General features: G+C 43.3%; 1 protein-coding gene across 2 annotated transcripts in view; it reads left to right on the top strand.

Annotated features, from left to right (window-relative positions):
* Window positions 1-1,888: 1,888 nt before the first annotated feature.
* Window positions 1,889-8,904, top strand: part of NT5C2 (5'-nucleotidase, cytosolic II) — a 52,804-nt gene continuing 45,788 nt past the window's right edge. Inside the window, exon 1 of one of the 2 annotated variants that reach the window (XM_039708729.1) lies at window positions 1,889-2,091. The gene's annotated coding sequence lies outside the window, so the exon portion shown is untranslated. Of the gene's footprint in view, window positions 2,092-2,139; window positions 2,163-8,904 lie in introns of those variants that run through there. The other variant, XM_039708727.1, reaches the window with a different exon arrangement.

The following is an 8,904-nucleotide window of genomic DNA, read 5'->3' as shown; positions in this document are numbered from 1 at the left end:
TGCCTGCACTGCTGTGGTGGAACAGCTGCATCCCAGCTGTGTCCATCGGGCTCCGGAGGAAGTGTTTGGCTGTTCAGGCAGTGTTTGCTGCTGAAATCACTATTCCTTATCTCCTCTGGAGAATGTTAGCCACGGATGGGAATCAACTCATACTTTACTGAATCAGCTCATACTTTACTGCTTGGACTGTGCTCCTCTTGGCATTTGCATCAAATGTAGTGTATGTCTGGCCATGGTATATAACAAAGGAAATGTTGTAGTCAGTTTGTAAAGTAACCTGGAAAGGAAGGTAAATTTAGAAGACTGAAGATGGTTTAGCATAAAGCACCCAGAGTTCTCTAGACTAGCTGAAATCTGCTGGTGTTTGGGTTGATTCAGTTGCTGGTGAGTTACATATAGGCATGCACAGTGAATAATTAGGAACACGAGGTCAGAGGAGAGCATGTGAATATTCTGCTCTTGGAAACCCAAAAGAGGTCCTGAGGTTTATGCCAGAGCTTTGTAATCATAACATGGCAATTACCAATAACAACATCTAAGAATAAGTGCTAGCAAAGGGCAGGCAGCATAGGTAATTTTGGAAGTCAGTAAATAGAACAGTTGCAATCAAAAAGAAATCATCTTTTAATGTTAATTTTGTTTGCTTTCTCTGTCTCCAAGATACCTTTCCCCCCCCCCCAAAGGAACAGCTTAACATGTTGGCAAAGGTATTTAAAATGTTTCTCTCTGATCTTTTTGGATGTTACAGACTATTTCAAGACTATGCAAAGATGTACGTGGCCTTTGAAGTCATAGGAAAGGGCTGTAAAATTTGGTCCCAAATGTCCTCTTAAATCATGTCCTTTCTGACACCCTTTGCAGTATTCCCTGAGAGCTTTTAAGAACAGATGCCCATAGTAGCTACATAATTGTTTCTTTTTTATTGCTTGTTCAGTTCCTAGTGTTGCTCTCATGTCACTCTCAGTGTGTTCTTTTAGATCAGGATGAGTTTATTCCCTAAAGAAAAAAACTGGTCAGTGACCATAAATTGCAGGTGTTCTGAGCATCAGTTAACTCGAGACTGACCCTGGAAACTGCTCTTAGTTGAATAAAGCTGGAAAGAGGAATGTAGCATAGAGGCAAGCCAGACTGGTAAATCATCTGTTAGTTCTGATGTTTGGAAACTGAGGCAGGAGTCAAATTTCGTTTTCCACTTCACGCTGCAGTTATCAGTTGGTGCATCAGTGATGTTTAAGAGCAGGTCAGCAAGACAGCCTATCTTGAGTCTTTCAGTGTTTGGGGATCCTGCATTTCCCCATTGCTTACCTCTGTTTTAAAAAAAAAAAATGGAAAGAGTTTTACTTGCTGTGATCTGAAATGGGGTGCCTATCTATAGCCTTCAATAATTTGGGGACTTTTTCATGTCTGATCAAAATAACACTGTAGTCTTTCTAAGAGTTAGTTAAAAACACATTTGCAATCTAACCTTTCCTTTTTTTTTCATGTGATAAGAGATTAGGAGGTTCTTAACCTCTTGTTTTACATGTGTTTTAACTTCTCTTTCAATATTGCACTGCCAGTTATATGAGCCAAGGCCAAAATACTCTGCTTGCTAAACTTGAGCAATCAGGAGGGAACAGATGATGAAAAACTAACAGTGTTTTACTCATCTACCACTCATTTTCTTCACAGACATGTAGAGAGTAGATATTAACAAAGACAGTAATAAAACTCACTGTGAGGCCTCATAAATCAATGCGTGCTGGTGGGGTCAGGAACAAATATTGGAAAGGTTAGAACTTGTAGAGAACTGTGTTCCCATGTTGTGACGCTCAAAGCAAGGCTGGGAGCTTTTCATTTGCTGATTTGAAAGCAATTAGGAGGAGGCTTTGTGCTGGCTGGGCGTGTGGTCAGCTCTTTTTTCTAGTGGCTACAGTAGGTCAGGTAACACGCTGAAAAAGAGGTCCTGGGTGAATCAGGGCTTTCATATTGCTCTGCTAGGGACAGATGTTTGTAAAGGTGTCTCAAAAGCCAGGGGATCCAAGCTGTTTGCTCATCTGCAGCAGGACAAGACTGTGCTGTTGAATGCATCTGCCAGTCTACATCTACAAGGTACTTGAGATGCCCTGAAGAGAGAAGTCCTGGCCAGAGGGAGGGTTCAGTGCTGGGAACTCTCAGTTCAGGTTTGGTATAACAGGGATGTGCTGATGATGCCTTCTTAGTTGTTTGTTAATGTTCTCTCACCTTTCAGGCTGGCAGGTTTCTTCCAGTTTGCAGCTGATGTAGTAGATCTGTCACTTCATCGTGTCCCTTCTGAGAACTGCTTATGCTGGGACAAGTGCAGAGATGACACTCTGTGTTCTCCTCTGCTTCTGCCAGGGAACAGGCTCCTGTGTCAGCAGGATTGATTTAATATTAAAACCTAGGGACCTGAACAGCCCATGGAAAGGTAACTCTTTCCCCAAATTAACTTAGTGGTTTGTGTTTTGCTTGGACAGATAGTAAGAAGTTTCCAAGGAAAATAAGTTGATTCAGTTGGAAAACGGTTTAATGTAGGTCTTTGGAATCACTTGATAAAGCTGAGTCAGTTAGGTTATCAAAGAGAAGCCAGAAACCTAGCAAGAGCTCAAAGTCATCATAAATGTTCTGTTCTTTTACTGATTAATTTAGTCACATAGGATGCCTAACAAAAGCTGTACAAATTAGCAGTCTTTTGGAAGAACTTGTATATACTGCAAAGAAGGTATTCATAAAATTAATTTACTTGTAGAGTTTCCTGTAGTGGTGCCTCAGTACTACATATCTGTCAAGATTAAATTAGATTTGGGGGCTGATAACATCTAGATGGGGACAGTATTGTGCCCTTAGGACAGATTTGTAATTTCATTTGTAATCAGGCAGACTATAATTACTATATTTGCCTCTGATTAAAAAAACAGGTCAGAAAAGTAATGAATTGTTCTCCTTATGGGATGGGAGGGGGAACTTCACAGGGCAAGAGCACTTCAAAACACTGTACAGTGCTCAGGTTCCCTGGTGTTCCATCTTTGTGCTTGCTCGGTCGGTAGGTCTGTGTGGCTTGTTTCACATCAGCAGGGAGCTGCTGCCTGCTGAGAGCACAGTGCAGGGCAGGTTGTGGGTACTTGCCTCTGTGATCTCCGTGGGGAGTGCTAGCTACCAGCCAGCCTCTGATTTGGGGGAGAAGGAGGACTTTTGTGTGGTGCAGGTTGCAGGGCAGGGGCAGCTGTAGGTACTGAACTAGGAGGAGCACAGAGCAGGAGGAGGTTGTACTTCTGGCCTTTGTGAGCACTTCAGGAGAATGAGAGCCAGCCCAGGGTTGATTTCAATGAGCTGAGCCTGCACACAGGCTGTGCTCACCTGAAAGGCTGGATCAGCCTCAGGGAAGGCTTCTTGGAAGCGAGATGGGTAACCATTATTGTGGATGAAAGCAGGAAGCCCATGAAGTCTGTATTAGGCTGGTATGTGTCTGGAGCCCTATATGTTAGGATAGCAGAGAATCAGGATCCTCCTTGCTAAATTATCTCTGTATTTATTTTCACAGTGCCCTTTACAGCTGAAAACTTCATTATTTTGGTTTGGGTTTTGTGAATAAATAGCAAGATGGAAATTGGCTGAATTTTGTGTATGAAGTCCCTGGCTTTACTGGGTATTATTCTATGTCTGGCATAGTTCCATCGTCATCTGGTTTTTTGAAAGATGGGTTTATTTGTCAAAGGTCTGTCTCTTACTGTTGGGTAAGTTCTCAAAAAGAAGAGAGACAAGGTTAGTATATAAGCATTTGGTCAGCTTTTTCCTTAAAGAAGCTGGGAGGAGAAGGGAATGGCACAGGAAAAGAAAACTCTTAACAGGGAAAGAAAGTTCTCACTGGTTTTGACAGAGCAGCTCTCAGAATTATTGGATTGTTTTCAGCTGTTGATGTCAGTGTTTATTTTCAATCCCATTTTTAATGAAGGAGGAGCCAGTGCTCCCCAGTTCTTTACTCAGCAGTGTGTCCCTTGGCGAGTGCTGTGTCTAGAGCCCTGGGACTCAGGCTGAGCAGCCAGTTGGCTCTGCTCACCAGGGCTGAGCAGGGAAACCTTTCTGCTGAGGCTGGAGGGAGATGTGAGTTCGTATTTCCAGCCTGCAGAGATGGTTCAGATGGTGATTCTGCTGTCACATCTTTTTGTGGAGCCCATAAATGTGTAGAGAGGGTCTGTCCTGCATGGAAGAGGGTTCCAGCGTCTCTAAAAAAATCATCCTGCTTCTTTTTCAAGACTAGAAAAAAAGCCAGAATGAAGTTTCAGTATCTTTGCTTTTCTGTTAAAATATTAATGAAGCAGGATGAGATCTTCAGACACGAGGGGTTTTTTGCCAGTAAGCTCAGTCAGTAAGGAAAGACAATAAAAATGCCCTAAGTGAACTTTTGCCTGTTCGCGTTACCCAAGCTGTCCTGTTTGCATGCTCTCAGAATGGCTGTGCCACTGAGCCCAGTTGTGCATCTCAAATACTTTGTCAGTTGCTACCTGGAATGCTTCTGGAAAGGTTACATCTGTGTTTGCTTCCCAAAACACAGTGGAATCTAATGAAAAGCATCATTGTTTTGAAACACTCTGATGTGCTGCCAAAAGAGCTACTGTTGTATAATCCTTAATAGCAGGTTGGAGTGGCAGTTGCTCCTAGGCTTGAAATTGGTATGTGGCAGGATGGCTTCCCAGTTCTCTCTCTGGGGATGGCACGTCTCATCTTGTTCTTCCCTGTGGGAGCTGTGACTCACGTGGTGTTCAGCTGTCCCGAGTTGGGAATAGACCCTTCAACAGGCTGAGCATCAGTGGCTGAGCATCACTAGGGGTGACAAGGGAAGGGAAACTGGCAGTTCCCTTTGAGAATGGGGAGCAGTGCTCTGTCTGCTCAGTACCAGGGATTACATTTGTCTGTTCTTGCCAGCACATTGTTCTGATGTAAAAAAAAAAGAGTTGGAGTAAAAAAAAAAAATTATCTTGACTTCCCTTTCTGATTTGCAGAACTCAGTGTGTATACTTCCATGCCGACATTTCTGCCTTTTGTGATCTTTATGTTAACCTACAGCTTGGCTGGCATGCTGTCAGGCTTCATCTGTGTAGCAAATAAAGTATTTGCAGGTATCATTCAAACATTGAATTCCTGTTGTGGTGAGCATTGACATCAAAGTTTACTGCCCATTTTTTCAGCTAAATCAAATATATGGGAACTCTGATAAATATTTTAAAATAAATATACTAGAAATAGTTTCTGTAGGGTGAGCTGTATTACAGCAAAGGGATCAAATTAATCTCTCGTTTTCAATCTTCCAAGAAAGACTCTGGGCAACTAGAGCAATTGCTTATGGGAAAAACAATATGAATAAAGTATTTGAATTATGTTACATGTTTCTTGCTGGAATTTAACACCTGGAAACAAAAGGCAGTGAGAACATGTGGTAGCCAGGTCCCTGCTTGCCTTTGGCAGGTGCTCAGTTGGACAGCAGTTTGGGAGCTCTGTGGCAGAGGTTGCTGCAGGCTGCTGAGGGCCTTTTCCCAAGGAAGAGAGTTTCCCAGCGCCATCAGGGTGCATGGTTTATATTGGTGTTGGCTCAGAAGAGCCTTTGCTTATCCATTCACCTTCTGTCCAGGTGAAACCACTCTCTGGAGGTTTGTTTGGAATACTGGTTGTGCCTCAGCCTCATATCCACTGAGGCACTGGGGTATAAGGTGAGGAAGAGTCTCCTGAGGTATGGTACTCAGTTTGACTGACCTGCTGTGTAGCTCAGACCATTTGACTTTTCTGCATTAATTATTGACTCTGTGAAAAAAAAAGGCTGATTGAAACACCCACACACTTCATTAAGAGCCCTCTGATGATGATTTCAGAAATTTGTTGTTTCACAGCTAACTCTTCTCTTTTAATATTTTTGTGTTGGTTGATTTATTTAACTTCCAGTCACGGTGTCTTGTTCTGTCATTGCTAGACTGAGAACCCTCCACATTCAGGCTGCTATCCTGTGTGCAAATGCTTCTAGATAATTTTCAAATCACCTGCAGAGCTGCTCTTTGTACGCTGGCAGCCTTCCACTCCAGCCTTACTCTCTCTCACAGCTTTATTCCTTCCTCAGTGTATTCCTTTCTAAGTGGGAACAGCCAGCTGAAGACAGTTTTCCAGCAGAGTTTGTGTCAGTGACAGGGAGAGACATGGAGTCCTGCTTGGTAGTCTTGTACATCCAAGGATCACATTTGACCTGCAGCTGCAGCATTTCTTTGAGAGCTCATGTTTGCTAATTCTTCTCTGTGACGTAGCTCTTGTGCTTCTGGACCAAGTCTCACATTCCTTAAGTATGATCCTTCTTTTTTTTTCTAGTGCTGGGAGAAAGGGGCACACTAGAGTTAGAGGAGTGGAGAAATAGCATTATCCCTAACAAACTCTTTGTGTAAGAAGCAGTAAATTGGAAATAACTAAAATGGTAGCTCTGGAAATGACAGTGAGAAGCATGAGCTTTATGGAATGTAGAAGATACACTTACAAGCTCAGCTCACTGGAGAATGGAGTTCCTGTTTCAAGGCATTAAACTAATTTGCAGATAGGTGAGGAGACTCAGAAAGGGTCAGATTTGAGGTTTGCTCCTCAGAGTTGCACTGCAGATTTCATTGTTTTCCAAATTCTATTCTAACCATCCATAAAATTGATGATAATTAAATAATACTTAAAATATTTTACTGAACTAGTGCTGCTTGGAATTCCTGAAAGAATATAATTCCTTGGATAGAAACGGATGAACATGAGAAGAAACTCCAAATTAATGTATTCTGGGTTTTAGTGTGTCTAATACATTGGGGTCCTGGAGTATTGCTGGAGCTCTAGGAAATGCACAGCTGCTCTGTGGGTATGATTGTCAGTAGAAATATGCTGATTTAAAAATCCATGTAAAATAAGCATGGTTTTGTTAAATATATTTTACAATATACATTAATAATATATTGTACAATAGACATTACTTTAGCATCTGGCTTTAAAGCAGATAAAATTCAACCTGAAATTAGATCAAATCCGATAATAAATGGGTTGAGTAGAATTCTCCTTTCTTATATCTTACCCATTCAGAAGTAGTCCATGAGTTACCATTGTCTACCAGTCAGACCATAGTCAAATGAACATAAAACTAGGAATGCTTGACCAATTTCACTAAAAGCACACTCTTGAAAAAGCAGCTTCATGATGTAAGCACTGTGGTGGTGTCCAAGAGTAACTGCTAACCCTTCCTGCAGGAGGAGTCAGAGCCAGTAGGCTTGGAGCTAGGAGGTTTAGTATGATCCATGGAAGCAAGGAGAGTGTTATTAATCTAATGTAATCCAGTGGATCTTTGGATACCGCAAGTGGCACCTGTAAGCTCACTACATATCTGTGGTTAACCTTAACAGGTTCTTAACAGCAGCTCTCTACCTCTTTAATACCCTGTAATCAGCATACAGAATTATCCTGCTTAAAGCCAACCTCAATTACCATGAGGTGAGAGTACGCTTTGAAGTGTCTCTTGGAAGTAATTTAATTTTCTAATATGAAGGATGTGTTCTGCCTGTCCTGCCATAACGAATGTGAAGTCTTGCTGTCAGATAGGCAACCACACAGAAGTGGAAGATCTTCAAGAAGAATTTAACTTTAGGCACAAGGAGGGGAGGAGAAAAAAGTCAATTTTCTGATTTAGATCATTTACAAGCATCACTGCTTATTTCTCAAGTCATGGACATAATAGTTTTCCAAAAGCATCGCTAATTAAAAACACCTTTTGGAAACAGTTTGCCTTTGGCCATCAAGCAGAAGTGTTGGCAGTAAAAGACAAGAGTGGTTTGAATTGTCATCCCTGGGCTGTGGGGGAAAGGGAAGGAGCTATGGGAACTAACAGCTAGTGTGTAGGGCTGCAATTCAGAATGAAATCAGAGCATCATTTGGCATCCATGCAATCCCTGTGTCTTGGAGCCCATCAGAAGCCTGCTGCTCTGTGGCTTCTGTCACGCAGAGGTACAGGCTGACCTCTCTGTGTCTGCCAGTTGATGCTAAGTATTGAAATTCGAATTTGTGTAAGAGTATACTGTGCTAGGAACATGCAGTGTATCTGTGATTCATCCTGACAGCGCTAGGAACTCAGACTGACTTTTTGCACAGGGACTGAGGAATTGGTGCTTCTGCATTTGCTTCCCACGTGTTCTGTGTTATTACCTTCTGTGTGCCTTGCTATCCCTAGCTGACAAAATGGGGACAGCACTTTTGCTGTCCCTGAATGTATTATGTGAGTGGGAGCTGGTGAAGTGCTTTGCGATTGCAGGTGTGAGGATGGCACTTCTGGTGGGGCCAGGAGCCTGCCCAGCCCCTGCTCACACAGTGGCAGTGGGAGGTGTCATTGAGGGGGGTGACACAGTCCTGGCCCCTTTTTGCTGTCCCTCCCAGAGGATCAGGAGGGGTGTGATGCTGTCCTGAGTGGATTTCACCTCTTGCAGTGCTTGCTGTCCCAAGTGCGTAGCCTGATCAAGGTGCAAGCTACTTCTGCCCTCACTGGAGGGGTGGAATGCTCCTAGAAAGTGAGTCACTTGCTTTTCCTAACCACCCTTACATGGACAGTCCCCTAAGCTGCAGAAAATGTCGCTTTTCCCCTCCCCTGCCCTATTCGTGAGGCTGTGTCATGACCCAGACCAGGAATTCGACACGAGTCATGAACAAGCCAACCCTATTCCTGCTCCCTTTGCTTTTTGCAGTCCTCAGGATTTTAGGATGCTCCTCCCTTGCTGAGACCCCCCCAAAGCACTTAGGGATGGAGCAGCGCTGCAGCGGGGAGCCGGGAGCTGCTCCAGGCTTGGCAAGGGCGTCACAGTCTGTCCTCCCACAGCTGCGACTAGACACAGAGCTCCTGAGCACAGCACCCTG

Source organism: Passer montanus, unplaced genomic scaffold (genome assembly GCF_014805655.1).
Source record: "Passer montanus isolate IOZ18808 unplaced genomic scaffold, ASM1480565v1 scaffold21, whole genome shotgun sequence".
In the NCBI taxonomy this organism is placed as follows: domain Eukaryota; kingdom Metazoa; phylum Chordata; class Aves; order Passeriformes; family Passeridae; genus Passer; species Passer montanus.
Note: the sequence above shows the minus strand (reverse complement) of the source record. Positions and strands in the feature narration are given on the sequence as shown.